The 12,062-nt window shown below is 40.4% G+C and overlaps 2 long non-coding RNA genes across 2 annotated transcripts; both read right to left on the reverse strand.

Moving 5' to 3' along the window:
- Positions 1–9,410: 9,410 nt before the first annotated feature.
- On the reverse strand, positions 9,411–10,084 carry LOC118562371. Its single transcript, XR_004930592.1, has 3 exons — positions 10,046–10,084; positions 9,735–9,806; positions 9,411–9,459 (listed from the first exon to the last, which is right to left on the reverse strand). It is a non-coding gene; the product is annotated as an uncharacterized LOC118562371 (long non-coding RNA).
- A 4-nt stretch (positions 10,085–10,088) lies between these two features.
- Positions 10,089–10,722, reverse strand: LOC118562372. Its single transcript, XR_004930593.1, has 3 exons — positions 10,522–10,722; positions 10,260–10,292; positions 10,089–10,132 (listed from the first exon to the last, which is right to left on the reverse strand). It is a non-coding gene; the product is annotated as an uncharacterized LOC118562372 (long non-coding RNA).
- Between the last annotated feature and the right edge of the window lie 1,340 nt (positions 10,723–12,062).

The following is a 12,062-nucleotide window of genomic DNA, read 5'->3' on the forward strand; positions in this document are numbered from 1 at the left end:
GGACCGGAGCGCAAAAGTTTAGATTTTTTATCGGCTATAACTTATTAATGTGCAAGTGAAAACGAGGGAACATTGGTGTTTTGAGATCACTGCTATGTGTAGCAACTTATCCCGGTGGAAGAAAGTTGCCCCCTGACAGTTCATACAAAAAGTCACCCTACAGATTCTGGCCCACGGCCTAACTGTATACATTTGTGTATTGTTTGTTAATATGAATATGGTAACAATTACCTTATATACAGTATTCATTTTTCCTTTAAAGCATAGCTGACATGGTGGATGTTTTGCTGTCAAATCTAAAAATACCTTGCTCATCACATGTGAATTACATACTGCCTTTTTTATTTTTAAGATTCTTCCTTACACTGAAGTATCAGTTTCTACGGGGCCAGGCCAACAAGAGAGTTGACCAACTTCTACATTTGCTGTGTGGAGATATGCAGAAGTATTACAGGTTAGTTATTTTACTTTAGTGGCATGGTTCTGTTTGTCCTAGTCTTTCATACCCTCTTGTATCTTTGAAAATAATATATTTTCCCCTAACTGCAGTTACATGGATGACCTCACAGAAGCTGGAAGGCTGAAAGTGGACACCTCCGCTGCTGCTAAGGAAGCTGCAGTCATGCTTGAAAAGGGTCTTGGCTCAAACTTAAACATGGAAAATGGAAAATGTTCTGTAAAATCTGAATCTGGTCCCAACTGCTACACTGTCAATTTAGTTAACTTTATGTGTGATTGCGAAAGTTTCAGAATAGGTAACCTGTGTAAGCACATCATTTTAGTGAAGACAGAGGCACAGAGGAGAGGGATGGATATTGAGAACATGCGAAATACAGAAGCAAAAAAAGTAATCAACAGTCAACTGTACCACAAAAATGATGAAAACGTGATGGCGGAAGAGGAGTAAGACGTGCCTCGCGTGGGCTCCCGCTTTAACCTCTTTAGTTTATGGTTCTCCACTAAATGTCCTTGCTGTTCTGAGCATTAGGTCTGTCCGGACTCGTCCTCCAAGTGACTCCTGCCTGGAAGAGTAGAAGAATGGCGACAAATTTGAGGAAAGGCAAACACTCTAGCGTTCCGGCTGCTAGGCCCGATACCGCCTCGGAGCAGACTATTGCTATATCCGGAAGCTCAGCACCCCCTTCTCCTTCCCGTGGTGAGGCGGACGCACTCTCCTTGAAGTCCGACATTCTTGCCGCTATAAAAACCGATATCTCAGCTGTGATTAAATCCGAAATAAAAGAGGCTCTGGCTGAAGAGTTCACTTTTATTAAAGGAGAGCTACAAGCGGTGAGAGCGGAAGTGGCTAACGGCACAATGCTACTCCGTGCCGACCTAGACCACGTTAAACAAAGCGTCAAAGAGGTAGAAGACGGCTTGTCAACCTGGTCCGATGAGGTTGTTACTCTACGCACCACTGTGTTGGAGCTGAAAGAAGAAGTTGATGGGCTCAAAAAGAAGTGTGACGATATGGAAGGACGCATGAGACGGTGCAACTTGCGGATCATTGGGGTTCCCGAGACGACAGAATCCAGCTCCACTGAATCAGTGGCTAAACTGCTAGCAGAGGTGCTACAGATGGATAAAGCGCCATTGATTGACCGAGTTCATCGTACTGGCAGTGGGAGCAAGTCAGGCGATAAGCCGCGGGTCATTGTCGCTAAGCTGCACTATTATCAAGAATGTGTGGAAATATTACGTCGGGCTCGGAGCCGTGGCCCTCTTTGCTTCAAGGAGGCACCGATTATCATCACATCTGATTATACAGCGGTGGTGGCCAGGGCTCGGGCGGCGTTTTCGGAGGTGAGGAGGCTTCTTCGCAACCGACGAGATGTTCGTTACGGCCTGCTTTTTCCTGCTAGGCTCCGCATTTCTCATGGGGAGGAGGACAAGGAGTTTTTGGATGCCAATAAAGCAATGGATTACGTTAAAAAGAAAATCATCTCAGCAACGGCCAGCGAGGACCGACGTTAACTGCGGGTCCAATCCCCATCGTTCCATTATTTCAGGTTGTACAGAACTTTCCGACATTATGTCCCGTGCTATATCTTGATTTAATTTTCGACACTATTCCGAGGGACAACATTCTTCTTTTGTGTTTATGTATGAGGGTTTCACAGGGGGTCTGTCCAGATCTTGGTCAATGATGCATTTATTGTATCGATGCAGCAAGGAGCATAAACGACATTAATACTTTAAAGTAGAGGAACCTTTTTCTTTTTTTCTTTTTATTTATATATGTGTATATATATATATGTATATGTATATATATATATATATATATATATATATATATATATGTATGTGTGTATATATGTATATATATATATATATATGTATGTATGTTTTTTTTTTTTTTTTTTTTTTTTTAGCTTTATTTAGCTTGGCGGGAGCCCAGGCAGGGAGACAAGTTCCCTAGCACAAGCACAAATGTGTGGATATTTTGTTTGTTGGGTTCTCCGTGGTTATTCAGGAGAGATGGGTGGGACTATACCGGATCTATTTGTTTTGAATATGCCTTTTGTCAGTTACCTTTTTGTGATGGTTTGTGGTTATTGTACTACATCTGATTGACCATTCATGAGCAGTCCTAATACTAATAGGTTCATCAACAGTCACCCAGTTAATTGTGTGAGTTGGAATGTGAAATCCCTTAATGGTCCAGTGAAATTTAGGAAAGTTACGACACATTTAAGACAACTTGAGGCTAATATCTCTTTCTTACAGGAGACCCATTTGTGTAAAGCAGACAGTGCAAATCTATGTAGGCGATGGTCCGGTCAGGTGTTTCAGTCTAATTTCCAATCTAAATCGAGAGGGGTAGCCATTTTAGTTGGTAAACAGGTGCAATTCACGGCGTCCTGTGTCAAAACGGACGCTGCCGGACGCTATGTTATTGTGGTTGGAAAACTGTATGCGCTTCCAGTTATTTTAGTCTCGGTATATGCTCCAAATTGGGATGATCAAACGTTTTTTAACACGCTCTTTTCAAATTTACCTAATATTTCAACACATAACCTTATAATTGGAGGAGATGTGAATTGTGTGCTATCATCCCTTGATCGTAGTACAGCGGGAAGGATCTCTCTCTCTAAATCTGCCCAGTCAATTAATTCATTTCTTAACACCTATGGAGTGGTTGACGTATGGCGTTTTCGAAATCCGACCCTAAGACGGTATTCGTTTTTTTCTCCTGTTCATAAGAGCTATTCCCGGATTGACTATTTTTTCCTCGATAAACGGATTTTACCTTTAGTGAGCGAATGTAATTATGGAGCTATAGTCGTTTCTGACCATAGTCCGCTCACAATGAAACTGAACATTCCTGTTGTGCAATCAGTCTATCGTCCTTGGCGACTTAATCCCATACTTTTATCTGACGAAAACTTCGTCGATATGCTTACTTCTGAAATTAAGTATTTTATTGATATTAATCGGACTCCTGGGATGCCACTCAGCACTGTTTGGGAGTCATTAAAGGCTTACCTGAGAGGTCAAATCATTTCTTACTGTGCAAACAAAAAGAAGAAAGGTATCGAACGGCTAAAATTGTTAACAGATCAGATTCTACAATTAGATAGGGAATGCTCCCATACTTTTACACAAGACTCTCTTCAAAAACGTGTATTACTCCAGACAGAGTTTAACATCTTATCTACCCAACAGGCCGAATATTTATTATCCAAATCTAGGTGTGGCTACTATGAGCATGGTGAGAGGGCTGGACGCCTTCTTGCGCAGCAGCTACGGCAACGCTCAGCTAAACAGGATATCTCAGCAATTAATGATGAGCATGGTGTAAAATGTTATGAGGATGCTGGAATTAGTCTATGTTTCAGCAAATTTTACCAATCTTTGTATACCTCTGAAGCCTCACTTAACCCAACTGAATTGGATGATTTTTTTAAAGATATTAAAATCCCGTCACTAAGTTCTGATTTATCTAACGAATTGGAAAGAAATTTTTCTTTAGCTGAGATTAACTCTGCAATTAAAAATATGCAAAATGGAAAATCTCCAGGACCAGATGGTTTCCCGGCAGAATTTTTTAAGAAGTTTTCTGATTTACTTTCTCCCCTGCTGCTATCAGTTTTTGAGGAGTCTCTGGCCATACATTTACTGCCGCTGTCTATGCGTCAGGCTGTAATATCACTGCTTTTAAAGAAGGATAAAGACCCCTTGAGCTGCAGTTCATACCGCCCAATATCGTTATTAAACACTGATGTTAAAATTCTCACAAAGATGTTGGCAAAACGAGTTGAACGGATTATCCCTACAATTGTTTCACCTGACCAGACTGGTTTTATTAAAAATCGTCAATCCTTCTTTAATATCAGGCGGCTATTTAATGTGTTGTACACTTCTGCCCCGCCCGGTCACAATTGTAATGAAGTTTTAATCTCGCTGGACGCTGAGAAAGCGTTTGACCGGGTGGAATGGAACTATCTATTTAAGACCTTGGTGATGTTTAACTTCGGTCCTAAATTTGTTTCATGGGTGAAGTTGATATATACCTTGCCAATGGCAGCAGTACGCACTAACAGTAATTTATCCAGTTATTTTGAACTGAAACGTGGGACGAGGCAGGGATGCCCACTTTCGCCACTTTTATTCGCAATTGCAATTGAACCACTCGCAGTGGCCTTGCGAAACAGTCCCAAAATTAAAGGTATTGATCGGTTTGGCACTGAACATAAAGTTTCCCTATATGCTGATGATACACTTCTTTATATCTCAGATCCCTTATCTAGTATTCCTGAGTTACTTATTTTACTTCAAAAGTTTGGAAACATTTCTGGCTATAAGGTTAACCTTCAAAAAAGTGAATTGATGCCTGTGACTCCAATGGAAGTGCAGCATATGGGTTCAGTCCCTTTCAAAATTAGCCCTGCTAAATTTAAATACCTTGGTATCTGGATTACTCACAGTTACAAAGATCTTTATCCAGCAAACTATCTGCCTCTCCTGGTGAACCTTAGGAAAGACATCACTACATGGGCATCTCTGCCTCTATCCCTGGGAGGTAGAATCAATATAATCAAAATGGCAATACTGCCTAAATTACTTTATCTATTTCAGAGCGTGCCAGTGTTTCTCACCAAGACTTTCTTCACAAAATTAAATAGTGAGTTGTCGTCATTTATTTGGAATAAGAAGCACCCGCGGATAGGCTGTAAGATGCTACAGCTACCCCATGGTCTTGGTGGCTTGTCACTCCCCAATTTCCTATATTATTACTGGGCGGCTAATATTAGGGCCTTACTGTACTGGTTGAGAGAGGACAACCCTGCTCCCACTTGGGTGACTTTAGAGAGGAATTCAGTTACGGCTAGTTCTCTCTCTGCTTTACTCTGCTCCCGGTTACCGTTTGATCAACCAATCTCAACGTATACTTCTAATCCGGTTATAACTCACACAATAAAAATCTGGAATCAGTGTAGGAGGATGTTTAAAAGTACGGAATTATTAATATCTGCTCCAGTATCAAATAATCACATGTTTGCTCCTTCACTAATGGATTCTGTTTTTTATGCCTGGAGTTTAAAGGGAATAACTTCTCTAAACGATCTTTATATAGACAATAAGTTTGCCTCATTCGAACAGCTCACACAGAAATTTGATATTCACAAGTCACAGTTTTTCAGGTATTTACAATTGAGACATTTTGTAATGTCAAATTCTGGATGTTTTCCTCTACATCCACCAACTTCCCTTGTTGATGAGATTTTGATGTGCAAGTCTGTAACAAGACGCTCTATGAGTAAAGTCTATTCCCTGCTCAGTTCATTTAATGATACCAATTTAGATTCCTTGAGGGTCAAGTGGGAGATGGACTTGGAGGAGTCCATATCAGATACAGTTTGGCAAAAAATTATTCAAAATATCTATTCGTCCTCAATATGTCTGAAACATGTTATAGTTCAATTCAAGGTAGTACATCGTTTACACTGGTCTAAGGACAGATTGTGTAAATTCAAAAGGGACTTGGATCCGACGTGTGATCGTTGTAAACAATCTCCAGCCACACTTTTACACACATTCTGGTCTTGTCCAAAGTTACACAGATATTGGCAAGGCATCTTCGACACTTTTTCAGGAATATTTGGACAAACTGTTTATCCATCACCACTCATCTCTCTCTTTGGGGTGGCTCCAGCAGAGACCTCTTTCAGCAAACATCAGAGGACTGTGTTAGCTTTCTGCTCTCTACTGGCTAGAAGACTTATTCTTCTTCGATGGAAGGATCCACATCCTCCAAGATATGGACATTGGTTAAGAGAAGTTATGTCTTACATTCATTTAGAGAAGATCAGATATACTGTTAGGGGATCTGTGAACAAATTCTTTGACGTCTGGCAGCCATTTATATCCTATGTCGGGAATATTTCGGCAGATAACTTTGTGTAAAGGTCAAATATTGGTTTTGTGTTGCAAACCTGTGCTTTGTATCGGCTGATGTATGAATAAAAGGTGTATTCTTGTTGGGGTAGTAGACCCGGTATAGGAGGGGAGGGTGGGGAGGGATTTTTGTTGTATATTTCGTCGGGTTTTCTTTTTCTTTTTTTTTTTTTTTTTTTTTTTTTTTTTTTTTTTTTTTTTAATTTTATTTTATTTTATTTTATTTTTTTTGTGTGTGTGTGGTGTATGTAAAGAAAAAGAAGAAAAATAATAAAAAGACCTTGATCAAAAAAAAAAAAAAATGATGAAAACGTAACCGTCTTCCATAGTGATGGAAGCATTAGTGTTGTCAGTCTGAAAAGTCCAACTTTGTGCACGTGTACAGCAAATAGTCACAGAGAAAAATGTGTCTGTATACATGTTGTAAATATCCTCCAACCTCAAGAGCTACCCACACACTCAGAAAACACAGTACAGTCACAAAAGCCTGAAGCTGAACAGAAACCGTCTATACATGCCATGTTGACAGACCTACTAGAGTGGTGCAGTTCAAATAGTTTCAAGCCAAGCCATGACCTGTATAACACTGTACAAAGAGCACACAAGCTGGCTTTCAGCAACTTCACCAGTGTGTCCAAAAAAAAAGAAATTTTGACTTTGTCATGGTTGAGTTTTGGTTTGGCTTTGTTTTTCTGTTATTTTCATTTTTTCATCTCTTTTGGGTTAGGTTTGACTTTATTTATTGTTAGTTTTCAGTCATCAGTTATTTTCTGTCAATTTTCACTTCACCTCCTTAGCAGTCAGTCACACCTGATATCATTTACCAGTCAATTAGCCAGACCCTGGTTCCACCTGTGAAGTGTTCTATTTAACCTGCCTCTGCCTTCAGTTCAGCACTGGGCCGTCATCATTCCACACCTCTCCATGCCAGTCCCTGTTTTTGCCTTGGAAGATTTGTTTTTCTTGTTTAAGGTTAGTCCTGCCAGTTTTCTATAGTCTCTTACTTTGCTGTTTGTCCCTGGAGAAGTTCTGCTCTGTGTCCTGGTGTCTCCAGAGAACTGCTAACTGGAGTAAACCCTGACAGGCTTTACATGCATATAGGCAACAAATGAAAAGAACAAAGCATGAGAACTTCCAACTAAAAAGAAGAACAAGGATACACAACAGACTCCACTCAAAGGACTGATTTTATTGAACATGTTGAACACTTGATATACAGTTATTGGGCCGGTTGGAGACTGGCTTGTTTGTCTCTATGGTAGGAGAAGAATAAGAGAATATGCAATACATCAATGCAGTATATGAATGAAAATAAAGAATTATAAATGTGTACAATCAATATCTCACTTTATTTCTGGGTCTCCAAAATTTCAATTTTTTTGGCCAGACAGGTGTCGATCAGGGCAAAGGTGCCTTTCAACATTTGGGGACCAAGGTCATGAGTGGCCAGGCCATAATTTTGCCAATTGGCCTCCATGGTGGTCAGGAGGTGTCCCAGTGTCTTCCTGCAAATGTATAGTAAATGGTACAGTTTGGTGGAGGCATTGATTTTCATGACAACAATGAGAAATAATGCAATTATTCAAAGGATGTCAAATGATAATGCAATAAGTCAAATGATAACTGTACACAAGCACAAGTACCTGCAGTTTTCAGTTTTTGCAATGGCCTCATGTAACCCATCACCCTCCTCCAGACAGGTCTGGCTGATTTTGGTGATGGGGAGGAACTTTGCTGCCAGGAAGTTTAGATCCTCTGAAAGGGTCACACATTCCTCTACAAAAATACAATTGCATATTTACATTTAGAGAAATGTAAACAGGAACTTTAATGACAAGTATGTTTCGATACACAATCTGATCTTTTATCTGCTCTTTGCTGCTGGTATTAATCTGCTGGTTACAACGAAAACTACTTTTAGTTTTGATTTGCAGCCTGCACACATTAGTACTCATACAACTGGTTTAAATCAACTAAGGGAAGGGTTCCCTCAAAGCCAAAGGCAAGTCTATCAAGAGTTCAGCAACAGTTTTAATCTGTGTGCACCTTAATAATATATTTTAGCATTAAAGCAACACTAAAGACTTTTTTGTACCTTAAAATAATGGTTCCAAAATAGTTTCAGTGGTTCATCAACTTGTAACAGGGTGATCGGCACTTCTGAATTCGCTTTGCGGCCCTCTATCGGCTATAACCGCACTATGTAAGTTTGCCAGATCGGGTAGCGTATCTGTAGCCTAGAAATCTAGACGCACCCTAGCGGCAGCAAATTACATTTGCTTCCAGGGCTAGCGGATCTGTAGTTCGATGGAATGAGACATAAGAAACTACAAATTTGCCTCACATCTGATGTCGCAATACATCGTACTTTCATAAATCGTGCAACATATTCTACCTTGTCTGTGGACATCGTTATTTGCAAAGCTGGTGCTGGGTAAACAAATAGCGTGGGTGCGACAGAGGGAAAGTTCTTTGATGTTGCTTTAATTACAGTGTAGTAGACTACAGTAAATCAGTAAATTGAATTACCCTTACTTTCTCTCTTCATCTTCTTAAAGGAAAATTCCGGTTTTTAGCACTTTAAGGCCGTTTTCTGGTTTGTTTTGGATGAACTAGGGTGGTGGATACCGAAATTTTGACGATTGGTCCTGTCTCGACTTTTCTGACTCGTTTTGAATCGCCTTTCGCTTCTCAGGGTGGCTGGCAATGGGCATACTGTAGTAGGTTACTCAAACACGTCCTAAAACAACCCTTAAGGTTCGTTTTCAAAACTGTGCAACTCACCGAGTGGTTAGTGGTGTTCCTTGATGTTCCAAAACAAGTAGCGTAGCGAAATACAGTTTCTGTCGTCTTTAATTTGGGAATTACAACATCAAGTCAACATCTAGGACTCAAACCAGCGATCCTATGATTCCTTGTCTAACCCCTTAGACCACTGAGCTACCCGCTCAGCATACGTTTCCCTAACTTACCCCCAATTGTCTTTGATTGCGGACATCTTATCCGTAGACCACCCAAAGAATTGGCATATGTAATGACCTTGGAGGTTAGGTCAAAATGCTACAAAAAGGAAACAGTAACTTTAGTGATTTGAAGCACAAAAACCAGGACAGAGACAGAGAGCATTGGTAAAGTTTGTAAACAGGGACAGAGACTGGAACTATGTTTGGAACCTGGAGTGGTGGAACAGGTTTGAGAGAAATTACATGTACAGCAATGACTCTCCTTGACCACTGGAGGAGAAGACGATCATAACTTGATTATCCCAATGCAGAATTATCAGAGAACTTAAACAATAAAACATTACTTACATAGTTAGCACTATGTTTACTTACAACAAAGGTCCAGTGGTTACCATTCTCCAAATAGGGGCCCATGATATACCTACTGCTGTGTAGAATGTTATTCTGGGGAGATGGGGTAATAGAAAAATATACAGTAGGTCTTGTCTTGTCAGGATTATGATTGCCAAGTCTTGGTTAAAGAGGCTTATTGTCAGAGCACAACTGTCCACATAAGTAGAGGGCTTCACAGTATTCTTAGGTAACATATACAGGCCACTATGTTATCACCCAGCATGAAGCATGAGTGAGGTTGTGTATAAATTGCATCCAGTCTAGTGTGTTGGTCGATAAATTAATCATACCTTCACAAAGTAGGTGCTCCTGGCCCTTTTTGTGCCCTCTAATATATTGGTAATTACATGTGATGTCAGGACACATGTTTGATCATGCTTAAATAAAAGACAACATTTGTGAATGAAGCAAGTGTGGATTTACAATGCTAGACACAGTAAGTTTTGGTTAAGTCCAAGATTTGATCTCAACATGACGTGGTAAAAAGTATGCATATCACATTACCTTTCCTTTCAGATAAAACATGGCATCCATGATCTACAGACAAGAAATGTTGATATTAGAAAAAAGCAATTGACAAGTAAAAGATGAGTTGTGGTTCCATACTTGGAGAGGATGCACTCCTTAGGGGTGGGCACTGAGACATCATGACTTACAGTAGGCTAACATTGTATGTATGTATGCAAGTGTGTATGCATAATATGTATGCATGTATGTATGTATATATATGCAGGCATCAGACATTCCTTTGATAAAACATTCAAACCTCATCAGAGATGCAGTGTTGATTATAAAGGGAACGGAAACTTGCAAGGCTCAAGGGAAAATGCCCCACATCCCCTAGGTGGAAGTACCCTGGAAGGGCCTCATTTTTCACCCATTTCTCTATTTCTGTACGAGGGAAAGGCAGCATTATCTGTCTATGTCACACATTAACTTTTAAGATTAAGGTTTTTTTTTTTTTTTTTTTTTACAAAATCAACAAACCAACAATAATAAAATAAAAAGAAAAAACTCACCACTCATCATTCCAACAAAATTGGAGATACTCTGAGAAGAAATAAAGGTTAAACAAACACCCTAGGTTAAATATATAAGGACTGTCAATCTATGCAAATATCCCATTATATGTCAGAAGAGCTAAAATCCTCACGGAAATTACAAGTAGGTTACTCTGCCCTATAGACAAGTATTAATATTACTTCAGCCCTGGGACCAGGTGAGAGCGTGAACTGCCCTCGGACATATTATGATTAAGGTTACTCTGCCCTGAGAGCAGGAGCAGATTACTTCAGCCCTGGGACCAGGTGAGAGCGTGAACTGCCCTCAGACATATTATGATTAAGGTTACTCTGCCCTGAGAGCAGGAGCATATTACATCAGCCCTGGGACCAGGAGAGAGCGTGAACTGCCCTCAGACATATTATGATTAAGGTTACTCTGCCCTGAGAGCAGGAGCATATTACTTCAGCCCTGGGACCAGGAGAGAGCGTGAACTGCCCTCAGACATATTATGATTAAGGTTACTCTGCCCTGAGAGCAGGAGCATATTACATCAGCCCTGGGACCAGGTGAGAGCGTGAACTGCCCTCGGACATATTATGATTTAGGTTACTCTGCCCTGAGAGCAGGAGCATATTACTTCAGCCCTGGGACCAGGAGAGAGCGTGAACTGCCCTCGGACATATTATGATTTAGGTTACCCTGCTGCTAGCTTACTTCAGGCTAGTCCGGTGAAAATGTATAGGCCTACATTGTGTCGTAAATCATTTTAGCATGTCCAAAACACTTTGCCCCGTGTTAATAACAGACACCACATAGCCATTTTCATTTTAGATCTATAATTCTCTAACTTAGCCTAACGTTAGCTGCTACAGCTTCTTGAAATAACGTTAAGGCTAGCTCAGCCTGCTCAGTCAATCCGCAGCCTGCTAGGTATGAATGAAGGTGCACAGATGCACACACGAAAACAACCTACTATCAATTTTACTGTGAATTTAGCACTTGTATTTCACACTTTTATTTCACAAGAAAATTAACTTACCTTCCCAATGGTTCTTATAGCTAATCGAGAACTGCGACCATGAAAATAAACAGTAACAACCGCTTGCTTCTCTGGCTAACTTCAAATTAGTTAGGCACGCCTCTTCTCTGTTCTGATTGGTTGCCTGATTGAACCAATCCCATTAGTTTCTGCCCTCAGAACATCTTTCAGTAAGCAAAACTCCCATCTGCGTACCGCGTACACAGGCGGGGAGGGGGCGGGGGGAGCTGCTGCGAGATGACCGGTTCATTCAGAACCAGTCA

Source organism: Fundulus heteroclitus, unplaced genomic scaffold, assembly GCF_011125445.2.
Source record: "Fundulus heteroclitus isolate FHET01 unplaced genomic scaffold, MU-UCD_Fhet_4.1 scaffold_898, whole genome shotgun sequence".
Taxonomy (NCBI): Eukaryota; Metazoa; Chordata; class Actinopteri; order Cyprinodontiformes; family Fundulidae; genus Fundulus; species Fundulus heteroclitus.